Below are 20,289 nucleotides of genomic sequence, written 5' to 3' on the forward strand. Positions count from 1 at the left end.
TTTTGTGGTTGGACTTTGTATCACTCTTTAAAATACCTCAGGAGAGAAAGCCTTAGGAAGGTGATTGCTAGGTACAGAGTCAGTTATGAGACTGTAGTCTTGCCTCACCAACTAAAGGTGTCTTTGGGGTTCTGTTGGCTTTGAGTCAGTATGAAGCAACTGTTCCTTGGAAAGACAGATTAGAGCTGTTGGGCAGAGGCATCCAGTCAAAGGTGAAGAATAGCTCCCTACTGCAGTCTCTAGACAAAATTTTATCCACAAAGGGATTGTGAGGTCAGATGTGAGTACTGCCTATAAAAGCCAAAGGACTTCCTTCAATTCATCCATCTGTATCAGGCTGGTGAGGGGTTTGGAGCAATAAGACAAGGAGCAATGGTTACAAAATGGAACATAGAAGGTTTTTCCTCAACATGGGGAGAAATTTGTTTACAGCAAGGATGACAGGGCACTGGGACCAGGCCACCTGGAGAGGTTATGAAGTTGTCTTCTCTGGAGACTTTAAAAACCTGCCTGGATGTGTTTCTGTGAGAACTACCCTGTGTGATCCTGCCTTGGCAGGGGGGTTGGACTTGATGATTTCTGGAGGTCCCTTCCAGCCTCTAAGGTTCTATGATTCTGTGGAGGGCATGGCATACGAGGAGCAGCTAAGGGAGCTGGAATTGTTTAGTCTGGAGAAGAGAAGGCTGAGGGGAGATCTTATTGTTCTCTACAACTACCTGGAAGGAGGTTGTAGTGAGGCTACTGTTCGTCTCTTCTCTCAAGTAACTAGCAGTAGAACAGGAGAGAATGGGCTTAAGTTGTACCAGAGATGTTTAGGTTTGATATTAGGAAAAATTCTGTTACTGAGAGAGTGGGTGAGAGGTTGGAACAGGCTGCCCAGAGAGGTGGTGGAGTCTCCATCCCCAGAAGCACTCAAGAAGCCTGTAGGCATGGCAATTCAGGATGTAGTTCACCAGTTATGACAGTTGGGTTACAGTTGGACTTGATGATCTTAAAGGTCTTTTCCAACCTTAATGATTCTATGATACTGGGATTCCTGTGTACTTGTAGCACTTCTTGTAGTTTGCAATACCTTAACTGAAATTTTCTTCCCTCTGTAAAGAGCAGAGCCCAAGTGGTGTACTTTTTTTTTTACCCCTGTACACAACTTCAGAGAAAGTAATTTGCCCCTTTCCAGATTTTTAATGAAAGTTTAGACTCTCCCAAGGAGAGTCTCTGAGCTCTGCTAAAGTTTGAGTCCTACTGTCCATTTGGTCTGGTCCTCACTGCCCTCCTTAGACCTTGAGTAAGTGCCCATGTAAGAAAAGTAAATTTGTTGGTTTTTTTTTCTTTCCTTTTTAAGATTGTTATCACTGTAAACTACAAATTAATTCCTTTATTTCATATCTAACCTTCTTTTATTAGAGTTTGATTTCCAGTTATCAAGGACAAGGCAGAAAGAGATTGATGAGAAACTTCCAGAAAACCTATAAAACAATTTATTGAGACTTTAGAGCTCTTTCACGTAGCTGCCTGTCTCTTTAACCTTGCTTATTCCTCTGCTACCAGAAGAAACTCTGCCTTTAAACTCCAGCTGAACCTATAAATAGATCAGATTTTTTTTCTGTCATTCTGTAAAAATAGCCAACAAATCAGATAAATGGCAATGAGAGAGCACAGCAGCAGCACTTGGATTGAAAGTAGTGGCGCGCTAAGAGCTTCTGGCATTTAATTTGGTTAAAATCTTATTCCTAGGTCAATAATGTGATTATTGCTAATTATTATCAAAATGAGCATTTGACCTGAATTTTTATCGATTTATCCTTTCTAAATATTGAAAGCTGGTGTGCAAAAGTGGCACAAAGTTTGACTTGGGCTAGACAGGGGAATTGCAAATTTCTTGTCTCTCCATAACTCATGGTGCGGGATCATTTTCCCTTTGGTGCTCACTAATTGGAAAAAATGAATGTCTTTGTGTGTGTTTCTGAAAGCAGGATTTACCTTTTTATATGTGAAGATCATACAGCATTAGGGATAAAAAGCAGGATTTTTTTTCTTCTCTCTTGTAGTGCACAAATGGCTGATTCCTTCCATGCCATGGCTGGGATGCAGAAGACAAGCGGAAGATTTGGGGCAAGGTATGTTCACTGTCTGTTAACTAGTTGACTTTAAAAGGGGCACTGAGATGAGCAAACCATTCATGGATCTCTCTCTTAAGCATAAAACATTTCTGTTCCATTTTTCTTCTTTTGTGGACACAGTGTCTGTGATTTTGCCTGCTCTTTGGTCCAGGTCAGAGGAACCTAGCGGGTTCCTTAGCTGTTCACGTCTTTCATTGGCTATAAAAGCAAGAGTTCAATGAAAATGTTTATTCTGTGTGGCTGCAATCCTAACCACATGTTTCTAATGCAATGTTTCACACAACTCACAGAAGTCTGGAAAACAAACCTGATTTCAGTGTATTGTTTCTTAAAAAGGAAATGTCTTATTGCTGAAGATCTGGAGTGTGATCCCTCCCTTCTTTACAACAGACTTGTAATTAGATGCTAAATCATATTTAGACTGGAATTACTATCAATCTAGTTAATATTTTTGCCCATAGAACACGTTTTTAAATTTATTTTTATATAAATAACAGGGTTAAATCCAAATTCTTGCCAGTAAACTGCAGCTACCTATCCCTAGAATGATTGTTGTGTTGCTTGAATTGTGAACTGCTCCGTCTCAGACATCAGAAGAGGGAAGCAACCAAAATTAGCATTAAAGAAAGTGGAAATACATGAGACTGAAATTACCCTAACATCATAACATGGAGTCATTGCAATTGATCTTGTAATGGCTTAGATGTCAATGGAATAAGTCAGTGAAACAACTTCAAATAAATGGATAGAGAATTTTAATGGCATCATATTGGTGGGCTCAAGGATTGGAGTGTTTTAGGGGCATTGAATCTACAGACAGCTATTAAAAAGGCTATAAAGTGTGGCTGCTGTGCAGAGCTGCTCTTAGGGTTTAGTGCCTTGGATGTTGTCATCTTTTTTTGGTTTTGTGGAGATTGTTAACAAAGGAAAATTGTTTTAAGGACAACCACTTAATTAGATTTTTGGGGTTTATTTTGTTGTTTTTTTTTTTTCCTGTGTGTGATTTTGTTTGGGGTTTTTGTTTGTTTGTTTTAAATTCAAATTCTTTACTCTGAAATGTTTTGACCCACTGAAAGTAAAAATATTTTAAAAATAAAAGATGTTACTAAAATAATCTCATCCACAAAATTACATCTCCCCAAAATTAGCCAAGTCCTCATCAACCTGCCACCACCACCCCACCAACTCTGTCTCTCAATGAGTGAATGTCAGGCAGTTGAGTTTGGGAGTCAGGTGAAAAAATTAATATACAATGCCTGGGTATTCAAAATTTTCCAATGGCTTCTTCACAGTGGTTTCAGAGAGGGTGATTTTTCCTAACTTACTTTTGGGAGGCCAGATGTTCGTATAAAAAAGAAGGATAAGCAGGTCAAGAGAGGATTCTTCCCCTTTATGCTGCTCTTGTGAGACTCCACCTCAAATACTGCATCCAGTTTTGGTGTCCCTATCATAAGAATGACACAGAACTGTTGGAGCAAGTCCAGAGCAGGACCACAAGGATGATCCAAGGGCTGGAGAATCTCTGCTGTGAGGATAGGCTGAGAGAGCTGGGGTTGTTCAGCCTGGAGAAGAGAAGACTCTGAGGGGACCGTAAGAGTTGCTTTCTAATACCTGATGAGATCCTACAGGAAGACAGTGGAGGGACTTTTCATAAGGTTGCCTAGAGAGAGGACAAGAGAGAATGGTTTAAAGCTGAGGAAGAGCAAGGTTAGACTGGATCTTAGGAAGAAGTTCTTCCATATGAGGGTGGTGAGACTGGAATAGGCTGCCCAAGAAGGTATAGTTGCCTCCTCTCTGTGAACACTCCCCTATGTCAGGGAGAATGGAGTAGCTGATATGTAAGGTGCCTTCCAGCCTAAGCCATTCTCTGCTGAAGCCATTCAAAGGGTTATATGTGAATGTATAAAAAAATGAGGACCATGCACTTGGGTTCATTGAGGTGCTGCTGTATTTTACAGCCTAAAGGAGTTACACTCTTAAAAAACAGAGTTCATCCCAGGCTTCTATAAAACAACTTGAGCTGTAACAAAGTAAAAAGGGTAGAAGCTCTAGAAAGAGAAAAGTAGTATGACTAGAGCTCCTTACGGATTGTGTTGCATCTATCTTAAAGAGAAAAGTGAAAAAACCTCATAAGGAATTCAATTTCAAAAGACCTAAGGATGGCAGCATAATTAATATCAGGGAATCTTTGAAATGATTCTATATTTGCTTAATAAAATTACCTGCATGACATTATGAAATTAGGGTTTGTAATGGTATCAGCAGTATCTCATGGCATTTTGATAATCAAATTGTACAAAACAATATAATTAAAGCTTATGTTAAGTGAATTAAGAATTGGACAGTCTTCATAAAGTCCATGTCAATAGCAAAACATCACTGAGTTCCAAAAGGAGAGATATTACATTTGGGGGTTGTTTGACATATTTTCATCCTGCTTCTCAAAGTATATCACATCCTGCTGACTTGAAAGGCAAAAGGCCACACCTGCACAGCAAAACAAGAAAAGGGAGTCTCTTGAAAAGCAAACTGGCTCTGGAAGGGATCTGAAACATCAACTTGGAATAAGCAGCATAAGGTCAAAACCAGGAAGAAATGTGATCATTTTATTACTGCCCTGAAGTACAGCACTGCTGATATTAATGCGGCTGTGCTGTACTCCTCCCCTTCAGGAGACCTTTTTAGTGCTGATCTTGATGCAGCTGTACTCTATTCCTCCTTTTCGGGAGACTACTTCTTTTTGATGACTATTGACAAACTGGAGACAATGCAGAAAGAAGTCATAATAAGGAAAAAAAAATGTGTGAGACTGAGAAGCTTAACTTGATCTCTTCAAGAGTAGAATTAGTAAATGAAAGATGACTTCCTCAGTGTAAGAGAAGTAGTGGGCAGTGAAGAGCTCCTTAGTTGAGACTTCTTGCAATAACTGCTGGTTAACATCTGAAATCTTGGGGAGAGAAAAACTACCTAAGGTTGGAAAGTAGACCTCTGCCTTTGCTGTCTAGACAAGTTTTGGACTCCTCTCTGAAGCATTAATCCTGTTTAAATAGAAGTTTTTTGGTTTAATTCGATTTGCTTGTGATGTTCAAGATGCTGTGATCTGCAGGAGAGAAGACTACAAGTGATCCAAAGATGCTGCCAGCACCTGCTGAGTCAGTCACTGCTCTGTGTGTGTGTGTGAACACTTCTTGATCTAGTTGAAAAAGTGAAAGAATGTTAGCAGTAGCTTCAGTGAGTGCAAATTCCAGCTTCCTTTCTTGTGATGCTTCCTCACTTTTCCCATGCTTGTGTTAAGGAGGTGGAATATGCAGTTTCTTTATTTTGCTCAGTTGTCCTTTTCAGTCACTGCATGAGAGTGTTCAAGTGTTTCATCTGAAGGAACACTCTTCTGTCATAAAGCTGACCCCACAGTATTGACTGCTTACTTGGATTAAGGTATGAATTTCCTCCTGAAGGAAATAACTTGTTTATTCCTTAGTCATTACGTTCCAGATCTTTTTGCATTTGCAGTTATGTAGCTGCCAGGGAAACCAACTCAAGTAGATGCCTAAGGGATCCTAACAAATGTGCTAGAGAGCATCTTCTCCAAGACACATTAGAGGAAAAGAAAGCTTTTCTATTGATTTAGGTGGAAATTGGAGTCCAGCAGTGAATGACTGTTTTAAATGTGGGAAGAAAAAAAGTGGAATTAAAAAAACATTAAATGGATATATTTATTTATGTAGTTGTGGTTACCTGAGGCCTCCTTTCAGCAGCTCTGTAACTAGTAGAGTTTTTATAATACAAACAGTGCCTGATGACAACTGATCTAAATTCGGCCCTATTACATCTTTTCATGTCTAAAAGAAGTGATGTCATGCTCCAAAGGGTGACATTTTACCCAGAGCATAGAACATTCCAACAGCAGCCTGTGAATTGGAAAGAACCAGGGTCCTTAGTGCTGTATCACAGGAGAGAGAGGGAAAACAGAGTGCAGTGAAAATCAGGAGTGCAGGACACGTTTGGCTGTGTCTCAGTGTAGCTACTCTTTCTTCCTTGGATCTAGTTTGATTCATACACTTCTAGTAGTTGGCTTTTTTCTTGTGTGCCTTGGACTTGGCCTAAATCAGAGCAAAACAAAACAAATACTCTGATGGCTGTTTCATTGTATGCTCCTGCTCTTGCACTTGGGTGCAGTTCAGCAGAGTGATGGGCAATGCATAGTCAGACAGCTGACCTGGCTTTCAGAGAGGACAGCAGCAGGAGAATCAGAAGTCTTAAACTTTCAGATAACACCAGGCTTTTGTCAACATCTTGAGCCCAAATTTTTCTTCTAATGCAAATATCAAACAAACTCTGAAATGCCTTGGTTTTATTTTAAATATTCTGATTGTTCAGCATAATGTAAAGAAGGAATAATCTATGTTGAAGTATGAGATTTGCTTTTGAAAACTGGATAGAATTTTCTAAGGAAGATGAGCATTTATTTGAATGACACTGGATCAACATCATGATAATTTCAACCACTCTGTTTCAAAACTCTTCAGTCGTTTGCAATTCTGTACTTGCTTTGCAATTATAATGGTTTGCAGCTCTGAGCTTTTAGTGGCAAGCCCAAAACTGCATATAACAGAACCATAAAATTATGACTCAGTGATGCTTTAATACTCTAATATCAAATGGATGGATTTTAGAAACCTTTTTTAAAATGATTATTCAGAACAGACTGAAAAAATCACATGAAGATGAAAGTTATGCAATAAGTATTCATTCTTTGGTTAGGACCAAGTTGACAAAAAGCATTGGGTTAAGAATATAATGACCTCTGCAACCAAGGAATTGTTTGTAATTGTGTTCTTTAGGAGGCAAGGAACAAAAGCAAACTGCTAAACAGATGTCAGCTCAACCCATGTGTTATGAAGCTGTGACTTCACACACTAACCATAAACCTCACTAGCATTCAGAAGCTCTGAAATCCTCACTACGTTTCCTCTGTCTGCTGTAGCTCGTTGATTGGCAAATGGGGCAAGAGAGGCTTTTAATCAAACTCATATGTAATGCTGCTGCTTTAAATTAGTGCCAAACAGCTGGGCTCAGGGTGGTGTGCGAATCTTTTAAGCTCATCTGGTGTTCTTTCTCCTGCTAAACCTAGGGCAGAGAAACATTCATCTCAATAAATACTATGAGCACCTTTTTACAAAGGACAGCTGATAGCAAAGCTGGAAATTCTCAACAAAGGCTTTTCTTCACTGTCTGTTATAGGGAGAATTTCTAATATGCAGGATGTGAGTGTGTGCTACTGACACTTCTGCTTAGGAAATTACTAAGCACATGAATGTATTTTGCTCTTTCCTTCCCCTCTTACGAGCATGATCAATCAACAATTTTAGCTCTACAAATGTGTATTAAATTGGATAAGAATCTAAGCTCAAATTTTAAACCCTCTCCTACAAATGTATCTGCCAAGTTTTCAAAGAAAATTCTGCTTGATTTGACCTTTTTATTTTTGACTTTCAAAATTGTTTCCTGCTGAACAAAAGAATACAGTTTTCATTTCTGCAAATTGCAATCAAAGTCAAGTGTAAGGGCAAAAATAATTTGGCCAATGTAGAATTTACAGCTCAAATGGGATTAAACTATTCTAGTTGTTAGAGCCCCATTACTGTCCTAAGAGTGCCTCTAGTTTGTATTGTCCTTAAAAGACCCCACAAAACCTTCCCATACTGTGGAGCCTTGGCTAGAGCAGCTTTCCAAGGCTAGAGAAAAATAATAAAACAACTAAACTGTTGAGCACCATATATATGTGTTTAATATTTTTAAAGCATGCAAATGTGAACTTGGAAAAAGAGAGCTTTACAGTTTAGAGAAAAATAATAAAACAACTAAACTGTTGAGCACCATATATATGTGTTTAATATTTTTAAAGCATGCAAATGTGAACTTGGAAAAAGAGAGCTTTACAGTTTAAAACAAACAAAAAAGCCTCTGCCACTGTAATTGGAAGATAAAGTTTTACATTGCATTCTATAATAGTTAGCAGAAAATAATCCTGACATTTCTTTTGTTGCTTGTCATAAGAATAGTTTTGTTGAATAGCTTTTGTTAGGTACTGTGTGAGGTAGATGATGGATCTAAAATCGAATTTACCATTTCATAGGATCATAGAATGGATTAGGTTTGAAGGGATGTCACAGATCATCTGAATGGAGCACTGTCTTCTGAGGAAAGGCTGAGAGACCTCCGGCTTTTTAGTCTGGAGAGGTGAAGGCTGAGAGAGGATCTAATAAATGTATATAAATTAAGAGGGCTGGAGGTCAGGAACAAAGGGACAGCCTCTGCTCACTTGTGCACTGTGACAGGATAAAGGGCACTGGATGTAAACTACAGCACAGGAAGTTCCACCTGAACATGAGGAAGAACTTCTTTACTGTAAGGGTCACAGAACACTGGAACAGGCTCCCTGGAAAAAGTGGTGGAGTCTCCTTCTCTGGAGACTTTCATGACCCATTTGGATGCATTCTTGTGTGACTTGCAGATAAATTTTTCATCCTTTTTGTAATCCAGTCCTTCCCCCTGTGTATTAAGCAATCTTTCCATGTCATCTTTTCCTTTCCTTCAAATCCAACATCTCTGAGGCTTTGATACTTCCCCTAAAGTTTCTTCTTGAAAGCAAAATGTGAATTTAACCACTCAATGGTCCTCTCCATTTTTGCAGTCAGGTTCAGAGATCTTTCCTTACACCTGCTGGGCTTTGTGTTAACTGTGCTACATCAGTGTAGGTAAAAGAGCAGTTGAGCTTCTCACCCAGGAGAGTGGATCAAGGGTTTAGTTTATTCTGTAAATAACTGAGAAAATAAGTGAGTTGAGAATGTCAAGGAACAGTCAAAATATAAGGAAATAGATGAAATGCAGGAATCAGAGTGGATGATTAAATTGTTTTTTCATGTGACTTGGAGTTTACACCAGGGAAAGAAGATCACAGTCAACATGCTTTGAGTGTGACCTGTGTTATGAGCTCTTTGGTATGGTTGAGAAGGGAAATTGGAAAACAGGGAATATTTTTCTTATAATAAATAAACAAATCTGTCAGTTTTTACCCTCCCTCTGAAAGTTGAGCATAAAATTACTTTTCTGTATCTTCCAGAGAACAGAATCATATTATTGATGTTTGGTATCTTACAGCAAACACATCTGTGCTTTTGGGAAATGATGAGCAACAAGTTTGTCTCAGGCTTCCAAAAGACCAACGCGAGGGAGTCTGAGCCTGTGAGCTCTCACTTGTGTGACATCTGTTCCGAGTTAGAACTAAAGAAACCGCTGCTGTAATGTGCACAGGAGCAAGGATTTTTATTTCTTTTAACTGGGTTTGCAGCAAATATATTTCAGCAAACCACCTGTGCAACACAAATCAGGGGGTTACATGAGAATAGCTCTGAATGAATGCAACTGCCTAAGTGAAAGGAATAAGGCTGGCTTGAGAAGATGTTTAAATGCTAATGCAGAAGGAATAGAACAACAAGAACAACCAAAAAAATCATCATCCATAAATATTGCTTAGGCTCATAGCATTTGAAAAAGGACTTTAATGTTTTGTCTTCTATTAAATAACTTTCTTTTCTGAAAGTTTAGGCTCCTTTTCAATGACAAAATGTTGGTTTGAAACAAAAACTGAGGTTTTTTTAATAATAAACTGAAGTGCAGCATTTTTGTCTCTTCCAGATGAAGCATCTCCCTTAGAAAAGCATCCAAATAAATTGCTTTTGACATTTCTGAAATGTTCTTCTCTCTACCATTTTCTTTAACAGCATTAACAAAACATATGCTTAAAAAACCAGTGCCCTTTTCTTCTGAAGACTTGTGACAACAGCTTCAGAAGTCAAAACAGCTTTATAGACAAAGGAAATAGGACAGCTGGGTAATCAATCATCACACCACAGAGTTTTATGTTCTTATTTCCTCCCTGAGGCTCATCTACTTCTCAGTACAGTCCTGCACTGGTGTTCACTTATGGTCAGGGGAACTCAGGCAAGTTATGGCTGTCTCAGGGTCTCTGACTGTAGGCTTCAGTGTTTCCAGGGACTAATTTGACTATTCACTCTTTTACAGGGGCAGCATTTTAAAGGTATAGTAGAAGGTCCATTTCCAAACCGTATTTCCTTCTTCATGAATGTGTCAAACTAGAATAGCTGAGGTGGATGAGAGAAGGGAAATTCACCACACTGGAAACAAGATGAAGAAAGCAAGGAGGCTTCTCCAAGAAGCCTTGTTACTATCATTGTTATCCTCTTTTCATCATTTGCTCCTTTGTGTATCAATTTAAGTTCTGACATTCATGCAGAGTGGACAGGGTGCTGGGCCATCTCATTCGAGCAACCAAGTCTGGATGAGAGGAATCCCTGTCTGTGGCAGGGAGGTTGGAGTAGATGATCTCTAAGGTATCTTCCAACCTAAGACATTCTATGATTTCAATTATATTATTATAAAGTTGGACCAGATTATCCTCAAGGTTGCTTCCAACCTGGATGATCTGGTGCAGTTTAGCACTAAAGCAGGTGATCTTTAAGGTCCTTTCCAATCCAAATTCTTCAATGGTTCTATGATTAAAAGTAGGAACTGAAGTTTTGAGAACCTCTTCAGTCTCTCTGCAATAGACTCCTTTCCACCTAGGTGTGTCGGTGCAGAATACATGCTACAGATATTCCATCTGACAGTACAGATTAGGTTGGTTTTCAGCTAATTGCATTATTCTAATATCTAACAGTGTTGGTATATTTTCAGTCTGCCTCTTTCAGCAGGGGAGAGGTTTTCAGTGAAAATAACTCCCAGGAAAACTCAGGTCTATACACAGTTTACTAAAAACTATGCAGTAGAGATGTTTGGAAAAGTTTGGCAGGCATCTTCTTGTGAGGAACTGTCAGGGAGAGGGGAAAATTAATTGGCGTGAGAGGACATTCTATAAAAATATATAATTTATTCATTTCACTATTCTGAACTCTTCCCACCCCCAACCACTTTATTTTAATATTAATATTTGTTCTTACACGGTAATGGAAGACATTCTAGGAATAACATCAAAAAGTAACTTGTTAATGACTGGCAAACATTCAAACTATAAAGAGAGAGAGGAATTTCCCTGCGGCCAAATGCTGCTTGGGGTCAATATGCCGCTTGCCCAGTAGATGGGCCTAAGCTCTTTCCTCTCTGTGGCAGAAGGCAATAGAGAATTACAGAGGCATTAAAGAATTTGCTCTCAGATTCTTATTAATTATCAATCACCCTCCGGGGCTATGTCACAGCCTATACAAGTGTCCAATCTTCAGGGGAACTCTGCCCATGGATGTTGAGGCTGGAATCCTCCCGGATTCAGGGCAAATTGCAGACGATCTCTGACTTGTTGTCCTGGCTTCTTCTGGACGACCTGTCCATATGCCCAGGGATTACAATGTCATGCTCACCACACAGGCTGATCACGTGAAGACAGTCCAGGGTCTGCTCCTGGTAACTCATGGCAGTGGTGTGCAAGTGTGCACGGCTGGCTGGGAGCCCATGGGGGACTCTGTCTCTGTAAAGTAGATAGCACAGGCAATTAGCAGAACAGCAAGCAGGCAGGCACAAGCAAAAGCACTTTGTTTGCCTGTGTACCTCCTATTTATCAAATGTGGGCTGATATTAATGGCCACTTGGCCACCAGAATGACCAATCAGCTTGGCAGCTAGCCAAAGCATACCATAATAGGAAAAGGCCACAGGCCTGTTTTTCCCTAATTTGGGAAAAGCACAGGCCTTGCACTAGGCAGGCACAAGCCAAGTGTGTGTATCTTACACAACCATGGTACACAACCTGGGCCCTGGGCAGGCCAGACTTTATGGCACCAGGTCTATTGTGTTTCCTTTATGTGTTTACCTATGGTATGGGCAGAAAAATAAGTCTAGGCAGGGCAAAGCATGTATAAGCCTGTTTTAGGCCTATGGACCCTCCATAACAGGAGTGCAAATGTTATCAAAATAGGAACTTTTCATGAAAATATCTTCTCTTGGAGACATTAACTTCAAAATGAAAAACAAAAATCTAGAAGGAAATATTAATCCTATTCCATTATTTTATTTCAACAGTGCAGGGGACTGGTGGTCTGTTTGGCCTTTTCTTGCTTGAGAATAGCCTCAGAGTTAACTTCTTTCAATATCACTTGAAGTGATATTACAGTTCAGTAGGGTTCAAATGAGCCATTTCTCCCAGTGCAGACCATTTGCTCGCAGGTTGGTTCAGAGGACATTTTGAGCTTATTCTAGGAGGCCATGTGTAGCACAAGGACAAGGAGCAACAGTTTTAAACTTTAGAAGGGTAGATTTAGATTGGACATTAGCAAGAAGTTCTTTTCTGTGAGGATGGTGGAACACTGAAGAGGTTCCCCAGGGAGGTGGTGAATGTGCCCATTGCTGGAGACATTCAAGGCCAAGCTTGATGGAGTTCTGTGTAACCGATCTAGTTGGGGATGTTCCTCCTTCCTACGCAGGTGTTGGACTAAATGACTTCTATAGGTCACTTCTAACACACAGCATTCCATGATTCAGTTGTCTCAATTGATTAAATGGGCTGCCCAGGGAGGTGGTGGAGTTGCCATCCCTGGGGATGTTCAAGAAAAGCCTGGATGAGGCATTTAGTGCCGTGGTCTAGTTGACTGGATAGGGCTGGGTGCTAGGTTGGACTGGATGATCTTGGAGGTCTCTTCCAACCTGGTTGATTCTATGATTCTATCTTGAAAGGGACCAACCTTCATTATGAGTGCCACTGTTAGAACTAAGGATGCAGACCAGTTTAAAGAGGCTGATCTTGCAAATGTCCCTGGTCAAAAATTGCAGGATTTAGGCCTTGGTCATTGGAAGGAGTTTGTCAACAACCCTGTTATCCAGCTCTTTGATATCCCTCCCCAGGGAAAGACTCCCTTTGCTAAAACAGCAATTGTGCACTTTCACATCCAGAAAAATGGTGTTGACTACAGCACCATCTTTAACTCTGAACTTGTAACACTGCTGAAGCTAACAAAACCTTGGCAGCTATATTTCACTGCCACAACCACCAAACCTCACTGAAAGAGCAGTGCTTTAGCTTTGATTAAAAGCATTCTTATTATTTCCAGGCTTTCTGTGAACTATTTATTTTTAAATACAGTGGTAATTTTTTTTCCTGCAGCAGCCATAGTTCATGTTAACCCCAGGTAATGTAGAGATTTTTTTTTGGTGCTAAGCATTGTATCAACACAGCCTGAAAAATGCATACTCTGCTGAAGTCCTTGTGAGATTTTTTTTCCCAGTTAATTCAGTGGAGTTCAGACTGTATCAATACTTGAGGGATAATGATGCAGACCAATCTCTAGCAAGGGTTGGAGAGGAAAAGGATTACAGAATCATGGGACAACAGTATGGTAGGTGTTGCAAGGGATCTTTGGAAATCATTAAGTCAAACTTGCCTGCCAAGACAGGTTCACCTAGAGAAGGTCACACAGGAACACATCCAGGTGGGTTTTGAATGTTTCCAGTCTCAATGCCTCACTGGACAGCCTATTTCAGTGCTCTGCTACCCTTAAAGAAGTTCCTCTTCATGTTTAGATGGAACTTCTTATGATCAGAACAGAATGCTGTCACCTCTGCTTCCTGCAGAACTACTTTACACATGAAGTTGAAGTTCAAGAAGGTTAAACCTCAAGGAGATTGGGAAAAAAATTCTTGACTGTACAATACAACCCCTGAGATCTGTCAAGTGACTTCTTAAAGGGAAGGAGAGTTCTTATTTGTCCTTCAGTCTAGTTGGAAGGATTTACATTTAATTTCTCTTGAGTAACTGCTTTGCACAGAATCATGTAAATATGCTGGAGATAGAGCATGGCTTTGTGACCTTGTTCTTTTCAATCCAAAGCTTCTCATGACTAGACCATGATGCTTTCCACCATCAGTAAAATAGAAGCAAAGAAAGTGTGAATCGTTAGCACAGCTGTTCTGATTTATGTCAGTTTCGCTCCACAGTGCTTCACAATCATCTATTGCAATAAAAATGTATCTATGATTCTGCAGAGCTCATCAGAAAGGATGCAGAAAGTGCTGTTTGTGAAAGGGACAACAGATTGCAGTGGTGTAAGTGACTTTCCTGATGAGAACATATAAAGGGACAACTTTTTGGTGTCAGTTTCATTATACAGAGAGAAGTATAATGATAGGCAATACATAAGTCCATTTAATTTGTGCTAGGGTGCATTGCACAATATTTCAACAGAGGGAAAAAAAACTTGGAAGTCCTTTTTATGCAACTTTTCAGTTCCATTGTGTGCATTGTTAGTGACAGTGGTTGAAAACAGATATACAAAGCCTCTCATAATTCGTCATGTTTTCATACATATCATACCAGCATTGATAAAACTTGTATTATACTCCACACCTAGTTCTTCTGCAGCTGGTGGAGTTTTGGGGGGTTGAAGTTAGAGAGCATGTTGCAATGTCCCTAGTTAAACAGCACCAGCTTTCAACAGCTGCTCATTTCAGCATGGTTCACGTCCAAATTCCCGTTATGGCCTTTAGTAGTTACTGCTGTGTCCTTAGAATACAACCTTTATATGGGACTGAAAATATGCTGAGACTTGTGACCTCACTCCAATTTTATATACCATTTCACATCATCTAATAGATAATCTTATCACTGGGGTATCTAAATATCTATGTGAATGTAGTTTTTGTTACTTAGTCCTCAGCGTGACAGGGTTTTTTGTATTCAAGTGATAGAAGAGAAAGATTGATTCCCTGACAGGAGAGGGCATTGTGACTGGTGGATTTTACAGCATAAGTCAATCAGTTTATATTCACTTATTTTCTTGCCAGTGTGATGGTTTGGATGTTCCCTGCCCCCCCCCCCCCCAACTTTGGAAATCACCAGACTAGACTCAGCCAGCTCTGGAAATAAGAATGAAGCTTATTATTTACAGCATATATACAGTTATGTACAGAAATGTACAAGGTAAAGGTAATGCAGAAACACAACTCCCCTCAAGGAACCTGAGTCCCCAGGAGGGGCTCCCAACTGCCCCTTCATCTTCTCCCACCCCTCTCAACCCTACACCAGTCACAGAGAAGAATGCAGGTTCGGCCAGGGAGTTAGGAAGCAAAGTGGATTAATCAGAGAGATGCAGAGAGGCTAGAGAGAAGTGCAGCTCAGGCAATGCCCCAAGAAGAAGTGTGACTCCCGTATCCGTGCTTGGATTCTTGTTCTGATGTATCTCAGCAAGCCTATGAGTGAAGCAGACATCAGCACTGTTTCTCTTTCATAGCCTGTGATCTAATCCTTCTCACCAAAACATTCTAGCTTCAAAATGACACACAGAGAGAAAGATATTTCTTAGGAAGAAATACACCACCTAAAAAGGTGACATGCAAGATCCATTTAAAATGGAATTAATTTTCAATTGTACCAAAATATGTAAATTCTAGCAAAGCAGATTATTTCTCATTCTTCTTTTGGGGTTCTATTCTTCTCTGAAGGCTTTTGAGTTAGAAGAGATGAAATGTTTATAATTATCTAGAAAAATGGAAGTATCTCTGTATTAATACTTGTATTTACTTCCTGATTTGGATAATGTTACATGGTTTTTAGTGCTTGAATTTGATTTTGATGGCAATATCTTTTTTCTCCCCACAGAATGCTGTTTAAGTCTAAACCCTTATTGTTGTAACTCCAGTAATTTACTAAAATATTTGAATGACTGCAAAAAAAGGCCATTCTTTCTTAATGATAGACGTGAGAAAGAAGAATTAATAAATATTATTTGTCTTTATATTTTGTGACAGTATTGGACACTTTAGCATAAAAGGTTGGGACAGATAGTGGCTAGAACCAGAATTCACAGATTCACAGGTTGCATTGGGTTGGAAAGGACCCTCAAAGGTCATCTTGTCCAACCTCCCTGCAGTGAGCAGGGTCACCTCCAACTATATCAGGCTGCCCTATGTCATATAGAGTCTGCACTGGATTCTTTCAGGCAGTTCCCTGAGGACCTTCTTCAACTGAGGGGCCCAGAACTGGGCACAACATTCCAGGGATAGAAAAGGCAACAACCTTGTGTCATTCCACTTTGGGTTTATTTGCTGAAGTGCACAGAAAAATGAAAAATGTGTGTTGCCTTCCTCACAGTAGGTTATTGGGTGGAATACATTCTGAGGACACAAGAGTAGAAAGCTGTTAGAGGAAGAACTTAAATATACATTTCCTGAACTCTGCAAGGTCAGCTCTTGGCAGAGTCTACCTATAGAAAAGCAGCGACTCTGTTCTCCTCCTACCTTCCCAGGCTTTCCTCAGGCAATTGTGTTGAACATGTAGTCAAGACTCTTGCAGTACTTCAGTGTTAAATACAGCCACTAAAATACTTTCAGATCCCTAAGTATCAAGTGAATTTCATTAGAGACTTCCAGAGATCTTTGCATCATTTTATTACTGTATCACTCTGTGAACAATTAGCATTCCCACAAGGATTTCTTCAGCAGAGCAGGTCAGGTTTTGTATTGTTAGCTGGCTTTAGCTTTGTGATAGCTGTTGAAATACATTTTGCAGGTGGACTTCTATGCAAGGTAATGATCCTCCCTTATTGCTGAGTGCTGAGAGATTGATGAATGTGCAAATCTCAAACATCAAACCGTGGATTTGAAGTTGAGTCTCTTGCTGCCACCTTCTGGTATTAATTCTTTTGTAGGAACAGGCTGTAGTTTCTGCTAACGTGCTTTAATGGCTGTGCCTTCAAGATCTCATGTTTTCAGCAGTGACACGGGTCAGAGTTGAAGTGGGGGATAAGGTCATGAATCACAGCAAATACCTGCTAAAATCGCACTTAACTTCAGCCAGCAATCCTCCTTACCCCGTTCAGGGGAAAGGGTTCTTTTTGAGCTGCAGCCAAAGCCAAAGGGGTATGGGATAAAGTTATCCTAGATATCATTATTGATTGGGATTTTCCAATGCTTTCATAGATCTCTTACATACCTTGCATGTAAGCATAGATTATAAAAGAAACTTTGGATTTCAACAGTTTGTCTCATTTGATTCATAAAACACCATGAAAGCAACCCTGCCGTGAGCTCCAATCCAGTCCAAGAGTTGGTTTGTTCTTCTGAGGCTTTGGCGGATGTGGTTTGTTGGTTTTTTTTTGTTTGGGGGGTGGTGGGGGGGATTTTTTTGTTTGTTATGTTTGTGTTTTGGATTTTTTTCGTTTTGTTTCCACCCCCACACACTCTTTCCAGATACAAATGTTATGGATGAAATCTGGGTCCTACTGAATTGCCATTGATCTGAGTGGGGTGATGATTGTTTCTTTGCCTGCAGTGTTGGCACAGACAACAATAATCTTCTACTTGATAACCACTTTTGGCTGAGGTACCTATGCCACTTGTTTTCAGTCTTACTTTTTGATGGAATAACCCAATAGAAAATTCATGAGTAACAGATATCCTATGAGCTAATCCATGTTCTTGATACCAAGTGGGGAATAAATGAGTTGGCTTGCCCAGCTTAGACTGCGGGTGCTTCCCTCTCTGCTGGGATAAAGCAGATGCCGTGGTGAGCTTCATATCCAGTTCCTTCCCAGGGAACAGATGGTGTATCACCTTGCTTTGTTTACCGTCTCCATCACTTTCTGAATCACCATGTCACAATTTCTGCATCTAGTTTAGTTGTACAGAGAATATTGTATCACCTCCAAAAGACATAACATGCATTTACAGGTAAAGATAGATCATCAGCTAATGTGGCTTGAGAAGCTGTCACTGCAACTTACAGTAATTAATATCAGCAGAAAATATTGCCTAGCATCAGGACAGCTTTTGAATCAGGCTTTGATTTCCTTCTACTATCAGGGCTAACTTTATTAGAGGCAATAAATGGAATGAAAGTTTTTATTCTTTCTGCTAGCATAGGGCCAGAGGATCAGGGTGCAGTGATCTCTGAAGGCATCCATTCTTACTGGTAGGGCTTTAAATGAACTTAGACCAACATCTATGCAGAAAACCTATTGCAGAAAAAAAGGAATCCAGTATTAATTATGTATAATGTAAATCCATCATCTTACTTTACTGTTTTATAATCTACTAATTGCTAGTTTGTCAGTGGTTAGCTTCAAGATTAGAGTTGTAAATGTATATTTTGGTGGTCAGGTAGTTTAGAAACTGATTTTTTTATAAAGCAATGTTATCATGAAGGATAAATCCAATCATGGGGCAGAGATTAGTCTTTTGATTTTTCTTTTCCTTTTTCCTTTTTTTTTAAACACTGAAAATCCAGTGAGTGTGCATTGTTGCTTTCTAGTTGCAAATGAATTGGTGAGGAGGACGAGTTAGCATTTTGGACCTGGCAGGACATAGGTTTCTGTGTTGTGATTTCTGATCAGTGCTGAGTATGAGCTGAGCTATGAGCAACTGTGTAGAGCACAGGACAAGCTTGTGTCTGCTTGCAGAAGGCAGTGTACGCAGTCTTAAAAGGTCTATAAAACGATTAAGTTAGCATCTTCTCCTTATATCTTAACCTCTTAGATGGGGAAGGGGAAGACTGTGAAGAGATTAAGGCTCTGCACTTTGATTTGAGCATGCTTTGTGAGAAAGACAGGGTGGTTTAATGTATTAAAATGATATGTAAAAGATACACAATTGTTCTTGTGTTATACAGTTTTGCTCTTTCAGAGATGAAAAGGAAGTCTTCACAGAGAGAGTGATTTCCCATTGGAATAGGCTGCCCAGGGAGGTGGTGGAGGCACCGTCCCTGGGGGTCTTCAAGAAAAGCCTGGATGAGGCATTTAGTGCCATGGTCTAGTTGATTGGTTAGGGCTGGGTGCTAGGTTGGACTGGATGATCTTGGAGGTCTCTTCCAACCTGGTTGATTCTATGATTTTATGATTCTATACCTGTACTTCCCCTTTCCACATGCAGCTTTCTGCAGGAGTTAGAGCATTGCTGATTTTCCTGAGCCGATAAAAAGCAACCAGCTCTCAAAAAGAGACATTATCACACACAACTGTTTGATACAATCGAGCAGGACCTGTGCATTGTTCTCCAGCAAATCATTATCATTAAAGAAATTTCTTAATTCTTTAAAGTGAAGGCCAAACAAAAAGACTTTTGCATTAACTTTTTGTAGTTTGAAAACACCAGGGGAAAAAAAAACCTTTGTATTTCAGACTGGCATCTGGTTTAATTCAGGGCTAACACCTGCTGGTCTGCTACTGATGTAACTAAATTAAGGACCTTACAAAATATCTTAAGGCTGCTTTATTAAGCCACTCCTATATTCACAGAAAAGTGGAGGTTAGGTTTTTTTTCCTTAACAACTGTGGGACAGTGGGAGATTATCCCAAATTTCTTTGCATCCTTCTTTCCAAAACGAAGCTTCTGATATTTTGTACAGAAATGTGCTTTCCTCTCAAGTAGTCAGAAGTTCTCCATACAGGCTTTTAAATTCTAGAATGCTGTTTCCTAGCAGCATGACTGGGGTTGTTTTGCAATCACCCTGTCTGACTGAAGAAGCGAACATTTTGACATCATGCCTCATTTTTCCTTTGCTGTTGTGTTTTGTCACCCTTCATGTGACAAATACAGCAAATAAAACTTATCTCTGCTCTGCATCCTGATTCCAGAACTCATCTTTCCATTTGACCTGTGTTTACATGACTCAAACCAGGATCCTTTCTTGCATTATCTCGATGATTCCTGCTTATTGTTCAAAAACCAGATGTAGCATGGTTAAAAGTGCAAATAATTCCCAGACTGTAGTCATAATTGTTTGACCATTAATATCTTCCAAATTGAATTATGCTGTATATGAGGTCATTGGCAGTTTCTGCAGCTAACATCTACTGTTATTTTAACCTCTTTCTTCTTTCCAAAGACATAATTGATGTCACAAACTAAGAGTGATTAGTCTTTAGTACCCATGATGTATTATTTGGGATACTATTTGCATTATAACAATATCCAGCTGCCTGTAAACTCAAAGCAGTTACAAAAGGCATTGTATTCACAGAGAGAAAATAGAATGACTTCTTCCTTTTCCTCAGTAGTGCAATCATTAAAACTAGACCTTATAACTGTTTATTTTTAAGAGTGGTATATGTGTTGGATGATTAATAGTTCTAAGTGCAGCACTGGACCTAATTGCCAAAGCTTTCCGCTCCTCA

The 20,289-nt window shown here is 39.6% G+C and overlaps 1 long non-coding RNA gene across 2 annotated transcripts in view; it reads left to right on the plus strand.

Annotated features, from left to right (window-relative positions):
* Positions 1-2,130, plus strand: part of LOC135178708 (uncharacterized) — a 210,654-nt gene extending 208,524 nt beyond the window's left edge. For both annotated transcript variants that reach the window (XR_010303699.1, XR_010303697.1), the window contains exon 4: positions 2,049-2,130. This is a non-coding gene — a long non-coding RNA (uncharacterized LOC135178708). The remainder of the gene's footprint in view (positions 1-2,048) is intronic.
* Positions 2,131-20,289: the final 18,159 nt, after the last annotated feature.

The sequence above is a fragment of the Pogoniulus pusillus genome, chromosome 10 (genome assembly GCF_015220805.1).
Source record: "Pogoniulus pusillus isolate bPogPus1 chromosome 10, bPogPus1.pri, whole genome shotgun sequence".
Classification (NCBI taxonomy): Eukaryota; Metazoa; Chordata; class Aves; order Piciformes; family Lybiidae; genus Pogoniulus; species Pogoniulus pusillus.